Here is a 13,054-nt window from a genome sequence, read left to right as displayed (position 1 = left end):
GGAGTCCTGGGTTCAAATCCCCATTCAGCCATGGAAATACAGTGGGGTCGTGGAACTGGCAAAATCACCCCTTACATATCTCAATTTCTTTGAAAGCCCTATTGGGGTCAATTTAAGTCAGTCCCAACTTGAAGCACATTACAACAACAACAATTTTAAGAGCCACATCTGGCTTGAAGTTGCCATTACCTGTGATGATCCATGTCAATTCAAATGTATTTAATTAATTAATTAGTTTGTTTGTTTAAATTTATATCCCACATATTTAATGCACAAGTCACTATCTGGGCAGCTTCCAGGAAATAACAAAAATATACAGCAGTTTTAAAAATGAACATATAAAAACAATAAACCCTTTGGTAAACAAGGGGTTGGCATAAACTCACTACAAAATTAATATTACAAATGGATGAGGTTTGTAAAGGATTTTGTAAAAAGCCAGGCTTTAATTTCCTTTTGGAAGTTCAGGGGGGTGGAGACCAACCGCACCTTCACAGGGAGGGAGTTCCAGAGTGGGGTGGCCACTACCAAGAAAGTCCAGTTTCTCATTGACAATTTCTGGGCCCCTCTCCAAGTGGTCACCTATAGCATCAAATATTGGCAGGTACAGGTGGAAATGGGAGGATGACCTTAGGAAGAGGTGCTCTGACAGGCAGTGGGGTCCTAAACCATAAAGGGCTTTATAAGTTAACACCAATATCTTGAATGTGCCCCGGAAGCATACCAGTGGAGGCAGGCCAGGATAGGGAAAATATGATCAAAGTTAGATGTATCAGTGGCCAACCTGGCTGCCACATTTTGCACTTGCTCCAGCCTCTGAACTACCTTCAATAGCAGCTCCACACAGAGAGCATTGCAATAGTTGATCCTTGAGATTAACAACGAGTGAACCAGTGTTATTAGGGGCTTCCTGTTGAGAAAGGGGATGGAGATGTAGCATCTGCCTTCAGATGGCAAAAGGTAGATTTGGCCACAACCACGACCTATTTCTTCATTGAGAGGGCCAGGTCCAAAAGCACACTCCTTCAGGGGAAGTGCGACCCCATCAAGATCAGGCAACACCCCCCCCCAAATGGAAAATGTAGACCAGGGATCTCAAACATGCGGCCCGGGGGCCATTTGCGGGCCCCCCAGATGAGTTTGTGGCCCTCGCTTTGCCTGCCCCCCCAAAGCGCCCACACATCCTCTGCTGTCAAGAGTAAAAAAAAAGCCTTGCCTCGCTCGCCGGCTCTCTCCCAAGACAGCACCTCTTGCACCCTCCATCCAGAACTGCAGCCTGCCAGCCAACCCACCTGTCTGTCAGCTGAGGAAACTCCTGGGCGGCTTCCTCGGGCTCTTGCTCCACTTGGCGGAAAATGTGATGCGGCCCAGTCTCACCCAGACTCTGCCTCTAGAGGCCCCCAGGTAAATTGAGTTTAAAACCCCTGATGTAGACCCTATAGGTTAATAATGGGACTTCCAAACTGAATATAAAGATAACAATCCTACAACAGTTTGTATTTTACCTCTTGGACTCCTAGAAAAAGCCACAATGTTTATTTTCCAGTGTAAAGATCTCTAGTAGCAAGGACAGATTCCAGTGATCAGTGAACCTGTCCTTCTTGGGGTCTTTTACCACTAGAAAACATGGACTGCTTCTGGGATATGAAAAGAGAAGAATAAGCAGCAACTTGTTTATACGGAGCTGTAAATTGACCTGGGCTGAAACACTGCCTCAGCATATTTATGTTCATGTCTGGCAAGAACTAAGATAATTACTTCCATCTCTGAAGCTCCATGCTAATTAGGAGATGAAATGATGATTTTAAGGACTATGTATATTAGTTTAAACAAAAAAAGAGTAGAGTTTCAAAAGAGAGCTTTGGTGAAGATGAGATAATATTAAATTTCAACAAGCAGCAGCATGTTACTTTGTCAGAATGGAAAGAAAAACGAGTCTTGCAAAGAAATAATGCTGACAATATACAATATATCACCAGGCACAAGATATTTTTCTTAGGAGAAAAAGGAGCATGCAGCACCTTTAGGACTATTGACTTCCAGTGTTCTGTTCCATGCAGAGAGTTGTTTACAAATCTCTATTGCTTATAGCAAGCGAGCACACACACGCATGTACACACACAAACACACACACACACAAGAAACTAGCTGGAGCAAATTATTCGTTGTTGGTTTATAACATTAAAAAACAAAAAAATGGCATCACACCAACTCTGAGAAACATCCTTATTTATACCATATTCCAGTGTTTCAGAACTAGACAGTTTAATGTACATGTTATATCAGGTCTGCATTAATACTAATTTCTTTTTTCCTCTGTGTATGTTTCATCCTTAGCACTGTTTATACTGTTAGCACTGATCAGAAAAAACCCCACAACAGTATAGTGTGAGCATTAGAGTGCCGGCTTTGAAACAAGGAGAGACAAGTTTAAATCTCATTTGACTGCAAAGCTTACTTGGTTTCCTTGTTTATAGTTTCAGAAGAGGTAGTGATGTGAGTCTGTGCTAGCATATCAGGCCAAAACAAAGAAACATAAAATAGAAAAAAGTTGTGGAACCTTGTCCACAAAAGCTCACATTAAAATATAGCAGTTAAATCTTAAAAGTTCCACAACATTTTTGTTTTCTTTATTTTTTATCTTTATTTTGTTTTGGTTCCTTTGGGCTCTTATGGAAATGTTATCGAGATTAATGGGGAAAGAGAAACCATGTTAAAGGTTGCACACACACTGGTGTCATATAAGTAAATAAATAATGTCATTTGGTCATGCATAGAGGCTTCTGGTGATAGTCCCTTCTGATCACTGTTATCTTTTGCTTGGTTCCTTCAGAAGGCAAAAAGGCCCATAGATCCATGACAGTACCGTAAGAAATCTACCACAAGAGACACATTGCCATCTGAGTTCGAAAGGGAAATGTAGGGAAAGTGAGGTCAAGTTGCAGGAACCACAAATAAATATTATGAGGTATTGTTCCCTTCTGAGATACAGATTAAATATTTTATTATTTTTAGCAAATATTCTAGTTTAAGTTTCTCTGGTATGACTTTTCATCACAGTACATGTGTTAATCATTTCATGTACACTGGGACATCTAAGCTAGTATCCAATTACAGTTTGTTAATGAGCACATTTAAAATAAGTAAAATGTACTGAGATACTATGGCTGAAATCCAGACATAAGTCACAACTACGGTAGGCCCCTGAACTCAATGGGGATTTGGTGAGTCAATTCCTCCATAACTTCCTTTGAATCAACAGGTTTATTTTAGTCAAAACTTACTACCGAGTTTCCACTTATAAGTTTTGATCCTGCTTTACTCAGATATGTTTGTTTTCTTATACATCTCTCTCTCTCTCTCGTCTTTTCCCTGGACCTCCTTGTTTCTTATGTTTGCAGATAGCTCTGCAAAGCTATCTAATTTGCCTTTTATATATATATAAATTATATATATATGTACACAACACACACATACACAAACACAGAGAGAATTTCCCGAAATGCGATATTTACCCAGGAACTGGTAGAGAATAATTATTAAAGAAAAACATAAAGAAATGTTCCTTTTGTAGAGAACAGTTGGACAAAATTGTAAATTTTGCCTTCTATATCTGGTTCCACAAGGGCTAGAAATGTATCTCTCTTTAAAAACGAAAGCTGGGGAGCCAAGCTAGACGACATTCCAAATAGCACTGAGCAGCAGGGAGGATGGCAAGTCTTTGGGTCTGAGTCACTGATCCCAAGTCCCAAGTCCAAGTCTTTGGTACCAAGCCCCAAGCTGAAGACACTGTTAAAAATGTTTTTTTTTCCCCAGAAAAAAGGGAGGGGTGGCGTTCCTAGTCGCAAGTCGAATCTGAGTCATGGGGAGGGGGGTCCAAGTCGAGTTGCCAATGTGACTTGAGTCTGACTTGACAGCAAGTCTTGCGAATTCAATCCCCATCTCTACTGAGTAGCAAGTATGAATCTGTGCAAAACCAAGAAAACTGGGTAACATGCCAACCTTATCTACAAGAGTGTATATTTTCCAAAAAAAGAGTTTTTTATTAATAAATAGAAAGATTACAGTATGGAACAGAATACCAGTGCTATCTAAAGTTTAAAAAAAATCCAAAGAAAAGCAAAATATAGTGGAGAAAAGCCAATTTTTCAGAAAGGATATGAATAAACACCATCTAGTCTTAAACAAAATACTGCAAAGATCTTAAAATTTATTGTTTGAAAACAGATTACAAAATATTGAAAATGTTCAAAGTATGGCTTCCCATGCACATTTTAATAACCAACACAAAAGGAGCATCAATTAAAAATATAGAAGGCACTGAGAAAAACTGTACCTCAGTATTAGTCCCTATGAGGTTCTCAGGGCCAACCTATTCTTTGTGTCATTATAGCTGAAATCATGTTAGTGTTCCTGAGATGTGGTTCTCAGACTGAAAAATGTCATGCTTTAAATTGTTTCGCTCCATGCCTAACTGGAAGGCTTAATTAAAAATAACTTAAAATTTGAAAGCTGAGAAATAAGAAAGTTCTGATGTCACTACTGAGACAATTCCAGCAGTTAATGAATTCCCTAATCCAGTGATGGGTTAATCAAAACGTATTGTTTGGTCCTTACAGGCGGGAACATTTCTTCATGTTTAGCTTCCTCTTACACTTCATATTGCCCGATAAGGTGCAGCTCAGAATTCTTCTTTATATGTAGGGGACATAAGGACTCCATCTAGGAGCCAAACCTTCTTATTGTCAGCAGCAACCCTGCTGCCCTAAAATGCTCTTCCAAAAAGCCACCTCTTCACTGCTGTCTTTATATTATTAAACTTTTAAGATTTTAGATTACCTTTGCTAATTCTCAGTTAAGATATATCAATAGATTATTACTACCCCTTAATAATAATTGTGTGATGTCAAATCCATTATTGAGACTCATTTCAGGGTTTTCTAGGTAGAGTACTCAGATGTGATTTACCATTCCCTTCTTCTGGGGGCATCCTGGGACTGCACAGTTTGCACCACACAATACAGGCTGGTTCTTCTCCTGGGAGACACAGTGGGGAATTGAACTTCCAACCTCTTCAAAGCCAGATACCTAATTCACTGAACTATCCTACCTTTTTTTTTAAAGGTTATTGTTTTGTTTAATCTTCTGTGTTGACTGTGCTTTTTAAAATCATTTTGCTGATTGTGTTACTTTTAGTTTTAACCTTTCAGTGAACCACAATATAAAATGTATTATTTATACAAATACTGGCAAGAGAGTAACCTCGACATGAAGTCTCAAGAAAACTATATTCCAATAGCTCTGTACTCTGTAAACCTTGCTCTTCAATTTTTAATTCTTATTTTATGATGATGATGAATGAACTGCTACCTCACCACAAAAACACTCTGTCCTTCTAACTCATTAGTGTATGCCTAGTATTATTGTAAAGTTCAGAGAACCTATGACTACTCAGTTAAAGAACTAGAAATGTTCTTGTCCAAAAGCTGTTCGATAATAGTAACTAAAGTGTAATATTTGGAAATATTTAAGAGTTTAATAACTGTAATGTTGAATTCATACATCACTCACTACTCTAAGTGGTCTTTTAATCTTGTCCAGTGCCTCATCCCAATATCAGGTAGACACAAAGCCCTAGGAAATATTATCAGGGTTTTTGTAGTTATATTCTGCATGAAGCAGGGATTTGGATTAGATAACTCCTAAGGTATCTCCCAACTCTGTGACTGTTTCCTTTATCATCATCACCACCATCATCATCTTAGAGGTTTAACAGTAGCAAAGACATGTATCAGAGAACTTGCAATTAATTTTTTTTAAAGAAAGATGTTAGCAGCTTGAGGGTTAGAAAGGAGGAGATAGGAAGCAGCAAATGTTTAACTCTTTAGGAGAGTCAATAGCTAGTGAGAGATAGCCAATGAAAGGAAACACTACAGGTTGCTCTTGCTTCCAAAATGACCCAATCGAGGATCCATGCAGATGGGTATAAAACAGGTGATATTCTGGAAGATTTTTCCAATTAAAGTACATGGTGCTCAGTTTCCATAATAAAGCACAAGCAATTTCAAGTCATCATCTCAAGACTTCTCTTAGCAGAATACATTCTATCCATTTACACCACTCTCCAGTCAGTTAGCAGGAGGTGTTTACAGGCTACATGGAAAAGACAGTGCATTTTTACCAACATTATAGGTGGCATATACTGTGACTGTAACAAATAAACAAACAAATAAAATCAATAATTTTTAAAATTTTAAATCAAAAATACATTGGCCACAAAACTTAAAAATATACAGCCCAATGAATTAAAAGAGAGTTCACAGCACATCTCTATGCACATGGTAAGCTTAGCTTCCTACCTTATCAGATATGCCATTGACAGAGATGTAATTCACTGAATTAACTCTATACATTTCCCAGGTCAGCTGCCCTCTACTTTCTGAAAGCCCCACTGGTTCAACTGTCTGCTTTAAGTACAAATTCAATTTTTTTTCAAGAACAATTTTACTTTCTTTCAACTTATAACTAAAACTTTGTCATACCTAAAAAGTCCAGATATGAAGAAATCGCAACCAAAATGTTAATGGCTTCTTCAAAAATGAAAGACAGAGGACTATGCAAATTTGGTACAGTGGGGTCTTGACTTAAGAACGGCTTGAGTTAAGAACATTTTGACTTAAGAACCACTCTCATAGGAAAATATTGACTTGACTTAAGTACTTAAATTTGAGTTAAGAACTGAAAAAAAACCCACGTGGGAGGCAGGGAAAGTGCAAAAAGTGAACTTTCAGTTAACTGTTGGGCAGTGAAAAGGGTGCCTGTCTGCTTCCTCACTCCTCCCAGTGTTTAGAGAGTGGATTGGGAGACAGTCTTCGGACTGTCTGGTACTGTACTGCCTGGACTGTATTTTCCCTGCCTTCCCTTAACCTTTCTTGACCTAAGAAAAAAGAAACAAAATATCCCCCTCTAGTGGTCGAAGACGGAATAGCAGCTTCCCATTAGTTTCTATGGACAGAAAAGGGCAGATACGGATCAAATGGTTTTCAATGCATTCCTATGGGAAATGCAGATTTGACTTGAGAACTTTTTGACTTGAGAACCGCCTTCCAATACGGATTAAGTTCTCAAGTCAAGACCCCACTGTATTAGAGTAAATGATAACTCAATATGAGAGATGAAACAACTTTTCCTAACACAATTTATGAGGAATCTGATCATCACTGCACACGATCTTAAAATATCACTAGCTGGAAGTGGGCACACTCAAGTATGCCTGTGCGTACTGTATTAGAAATATTTTGCTACTCAAAACTGAAACAATGATTTGCCTTCTATGTAACATTCTGCTAGCAATTCAGTTACATTTCACACACCTTTATACTGTACCAGTAAACAAAGAAGCAACGGACTATTATGTAAGCTAGCATGCATGTGTGGGTAGAATGCAGTAATGTATTTGAGGGATCATAAAAATTTACCACCTTTGATTGTTTAATTAGATATTCACCAAATGACCATTACCTGACAATTTCCTGTTTATTTCAAGACCGTGATTATAGGTAAAATAGAAACATGTCTGTCTTTGTAAGCTTTGTATTTGTTACAGCCCACTATTGCTTAATTCAGTTATAAAAGATCAGAGCAGTTATGCAGCAGCAAATATGGTAGCATAAGCGCCTGAGAAAGAATATGTTCCACATCACATTAAGAACATGGCAAGTTACAGTTCACTAGCTTGGGGAAAATGTTAAAGCTAAGTGAAAGCTAAACTGCAAGAGAACAACATTCTCACATGGGCAACCATCTCAAAACTATCTAGCAGATCCACTGTTCAGACATAATCCTGGTAAATTCCTTCTTATATTATTCTGAGGGGTTAGGTTATTCATTTTCTTTCTGGAGCATGTTTGTTATCTGGGGGAACAATCTCTTACAGAATGACTTCACAGCATAGTCATCTTCTTCACTGCGTATGTGGTGGCCCTGTGCTTTGATGCGAGATTGTTTTGCTTCTTATACTTAGGAAGACTCAAATTAGTTGCCTCATGACTTGAGGAGGCTGTTGCTGTGACATGAGGTTTCACAACCTCAGGGAAAAAGACTTTATACACAGAGTGCCATAGATCACTAGGTGTAATTAAAGCAGGAGGAGGCTGAGTAGGAGGGGGAATGTGTGTGTAACAATTGACCAGAGGCATGTCATGCAACAGGAACTTATCTTTTGAATCTTTCAGTCTTCCCTGTGTTGGCTAACTAGTGGAGCCCACGTGATTTTAAACACAAAAAAAGTATCTTCGTAGAGCATTAATGGGCTGCAACAACTATAATTTAGTGGTGCCCTCTAATTATTCTTCTCCTAAACTGATTTTATATTAAACTTTATGCTAGTTCAGAGTGATTTCGTATTATTCTTATACTTTTTTTCTTGTTTTTTATGAATTAATTTTATTTGTACTACTACTGATCTTGACATATGTTTTGAGGTTATTATTACATTTGCATTTTGTTAATGCACAAATTTAGGCCTTTGTCAGTATGCAATATAAAACTGCCATACATTGTAATAAATGCTTTCAAGTTTCCTGACCAATAAAAGTTGTGTTTGAACTACAAATGTTGCTCATTTTTGGTTTTTAGTATGGCATTTGCCTGATCCTTCTTAGTATTTATATATTCACTGTTGTTAGCTTTAATACTGTCTTTTAATGATGTAAGCTGCCTTGGCTCTTCTTTAAGGAGAAAAAAGGGATAAAAATATTTTAAATAAATATAGCTTTGGAGTAGGCCCTGATCCAAAATGTAGGTGTCTGTAGACATGGGTACATGGGCTGGAACTCTCAGGATTTTGCCCGGGAATTTTTTTGGAGAATTCTGGGATTTGACATAAAATACAAAAACAAATGGCGCATCCTTACTTCACTTTGTTCGCTGTCCCCAATGTTTGCCAAAGGTAAAATGGTGCACTACAGGCAGGATTGCAGCATCAGCTGGCCTGTCACTGCTGTCTTCTCTTTTCTGATGTAATGCCAGCATACATAACTTCAGTCATCATCAGAGATTATTTAGGAGCATTCTTGGGCAATAAACCCCAGATTGACACACCCAGTTACATCATGGTGTAAAGAAAAATATTTCATTTAGAAAATAACAACTATTACTTAGATCCCCAGTAGATTCAACGTTTTACATACCGGTCTATATTATTGACAAATAGCCTTTCAGTCTCCTAGACATACATGCAGTAGAACAAACATGATAAAAACAAGAAAAAATGTACACACCTTCAGAACAGCATGCACAACACTGGGGGAAGAGCACACATAAAAAATAAAAGGCTAAACTCAAATAATAACTCTTGTTATATTAAGCTTCCAATTTAAGAATGAAGTTTGCAGTACTAAACACAGCTGCATAGGGATCACAGGTGGATTAGATCTTTATATCCACAGAGTTTATAACCAGCACAGGTTTCACAAAAGGAAATGTGGGCTGATTGAGCTAAAAACTCTTGGCCTCTCCTCCCAAACAGATAATTGGCACTAAACCAGCTGTGTGGCATCAATGTGTAACTCCCTGTGCCCTCCGACATTTACTGACTGATTGATTTGACACATACCCCTTCTCCCAACAAAGAGACCTAAGGTGGCTTACAAATCATTAAAAAATTAAGATACTAAAATTGTTTAAAATGAAATAAATTATTATTTTAAACAAACAACACATTGTAAAATAAACCCCCAAATCAAGAGCATTTAGAACAACTTGGAAGCACATTTAAAAAGACGAGGAACACAATCCCCCCATTAAAGTGCCTTCCCTAGCAATCAAGTACTACAGTGGCAAATGAAAACACTTTTATATTTGATACTAATGTGAAAACTCTTTCTGTTATTTCAGAAGACAGAAAGATAGCTGGTGCAATTCAAAATACATGAACAATATTAAACAGAGAACTGCTGAATAATTAGAACAAGGAGTACTGACAACATTTTTAGGTCCCAGAAGAGTATATTTCGAAACCAAGCAACTGGAAATGAATACAGGATTAATTCCATGCTTCATCTAATACAATGGAATAAATATGTTGATTCTAACACACTTAGAGACAATGAATCTAAACACATGGCAGGTCAGGATTAAAAACTAAGGTACAGTGTCAAAAGAAGAAGTTTTTGCAGTGGATAATCAGAAATCAAATGCCCCTGATGTGCACAGTACTATATTCTAGATACATATTCTAGAATATTCTAGATAAATGTGGAAAAAATTAAAGATTGCTTTTCTTGCAAGGGAAACTGAAATGTTGACACGTATACAGTATTATTGTTTTAGAAAATTCCCTCATAGCTATTGAAATCAGAGGGAATTACAGGATCTTTTAAAACTAGAACTTTCAGATATACTAACCAAGACATGGTTCGTGCAAACATTCACTTAAAAGAAAGGAATTTTGAGACCCAGGGATCTTTTTTACTTCCTTTCACATTCTTCCTGGCTGCTGAATGTAAGAGAAGACAGAGGACTTCACTGAACTCAGGGAGAGGAAGTAATATGCAGCACTTGCAGGTATATATAAGAATTAGGAAGGAGTGAAATCTTCCACATAGGGCTACATCCCTGCTGAAGTAACAGAACTCCAAGTTCCAGTGCACAGCCTTCGTAAGCCAGGGAAATGCATAGTAATGAAAGACATGCTAATAAGAATTGGTTCATGTTTCATTCAGACTATAAATATATAAACACAACTTGCAGAAGGATGCATCTTGCTTTCAAAAAAGCACTGACTTCATTTTGTGTAATATACTCATATTTTGCTATATGTTTATGTTAATTTCTAAGTAGATACAGATTTTTAATTTCCTATGATTAAAACCATTATATCATAACTTAAATGTGGTAGGAGATATAATTACTCAGGACTTTCACCTTCATATAATGCGAAGAAATGAACAGGGTGAACACAGAATTAAGTATCAGGTGCACAGACAAGTACTGTATACTGGATATGCAGGTTGGGAAAATAAATGTACCCAAATACACGACGGGACCTGCATATTTAAATAAGAAAGACAATCCTGAGAACATACTAGATAAAATGACACATCAGCTCGCAGATATAAGCTGGTTGCAACAGGCTAACACAGTCATTTGTAGCATTATTATTATTGAAAAAGTTTACCTTCTAGACAAATTACCATCATGAATACATGAAGACTGAATGGTGGGTCAATGTGAGAGGACAACCCTAGGATCTACTGGCATCCTGACTTGCAAAAGCAGCATGTTTGATCACTCCCACTTGGTGTGGCAGCAGCTAAACAAATCACAGACTTTTGTACATGGTTCATCCTCTTATGTGAATCCAGTGCAAAACTGCCTCTCTGGTTTATGACTCCCTCAACAAAGCAGAACAAAACATAGAACAAACCATGAATTCAATCCAAATTAAAACAGAGTGACAGCTCCACTTGGTTTGTCATGATACAATAAACAAACCACACAGCAAAAGTTTAAGTGGAATGATCAAGGAACATACACAAGTGCAGTGCCTATTTATGATAAGTCTCGTTTTCCGTGACTCCAGATTTACTATTTCATGTGAACATGATCTATAAGTAAACTCTAAACTTTAGGTCCAAATACTTGAATCTTGTTAATTCTGGTAGGAAAAAGATTTAACACATACAGTATATAACACTTCAACACAGATGTATTTCACTTCTTTGTTTATACTGATAATGTTCTATAGATTTTTCAATAGCAATTCAACCCTTTTTAATGTAAATTCATCCATAAATACTGTGCGCAAATCTTTATTTTAAATTGTAATACTGAATCCTATGTAACTACAGCTTGCCAATTTTGTTATGCTATGTTGTCTCGTTTAATTTTAAAAAACGCTGAAGATGTTCATCTTTAGCCCTGATCGAAATATAACTTAAACATATAGACATTCATTTTAATCCTTTGAGATATTGAATATGTTCTATGTTTAGAAATGGCTGAAACCTTTGGACAGATATATTGCTTCTTCATCCCACAATGTAGTGGCCATGCTAACTGTGGGATACTAGGAGTTCAAAAAGTACATTTCCATCTCTTTACTTTATGAAACTGTATCCCGTAAGCAGACCACAAACTAGAACACTATTAAATATTATTTCTTTAAATAAAACCCACTCTGTAAAGCTATCTTGAACTTCTCACTGCCTAGGGATGGTGCAACAGAAATTAGACTTTCGTATTAATATGTAAAAGGTAACCTTCTAAAATTTCCTGCCACTCAAAACATTTGTTAAACATTAATTGTCTGGGTGGAATAGGGAAGCCCATAACAATTTATAATTTAAAGATTTCCTAGATGTTTTTCTACATCAGAGGAAGAGTCCAGATTAGGGCACTCTATTCCATAATATGTTAACAGACAACACATGTTGCTTTTGTTTTTCATATGACTTCTTGCTTCCAAGACAGCCCTAGATATGCTTCTTTTCTTACAACAATACATTTGTGACACATTTGTACTATCTGATTAGAATTCAGACCATAAAACCATCTGGTTATCCCCAACCCCAGCATGTTAAAAAACAGAGAGATGCCTTTGCAGCCATCCAAGAGTTCCTTTAAGTGTTTTAAATTCCATTGCTTTAAATTGCTAAGTTCTTAAGGCATTCTTCATGCTAACACAAGACCAGAAATGCCTAAAATAGAAAATATTTTCAAGGTGCATATGTTTAGCTACATCATGCCCATTATACTCTAACAAATAAGAAACAAATAAGTAACAAATGTAAACAGGTTAAGAGAATAGAGCATACCACAGGACTGACAAGTTATAATTATCAAACCCAATAGCTTTAAATTTGCTGACTTGTATTTAAAATTAAAACTAAAAGAACAAGTGCTGAAGTCCATAATCCAACAAAAACTGCAACCCACGTAATATATAAAAAGCTCATTAGACCCAAAATGCCATTAATGGAGAAAACTGCATTCTGGAAGAGCATGACCACTTCATGAAACACATGCTTGTCTTCCAGAGAGCCAACTACAT

The 13,054-nt window shown here is 37.0% G+C and overlaps 1 protein-coding gene across 18 annotated transcripts in view; it reads right to left on the bottom strand.

The window, feature by feature from the left end:
- Positions 1-13,054, bottom strand: part of SSBP2 (single stranded DNA binding protein 2) — a 164,683-nt gene that overhangs the window by 83,341 nt on the left and 68,288 nt on the right. The window lies entirely within an intron of this gene.

This window comes from Pogona vitticeps, chromosome 2 (assembly GCF_051106095.1).
Source record: "Pogona vitticeps strain Pit_001003342236 chromosome 2, PviZW2.1, whole genome shotgun sequence".
Classification (NCBI taxonomy): domain Eukaryota; kingdom Metazoa; phylum Chordata; class Lepidosauria; order Squamata; family Agamidae; genus Pogona; species Pogona vitticeps.
Note: the sequence above shows the minus strand (reverse complement) of the source record. Positions and strands in the feature narration are given on the sequence as shown.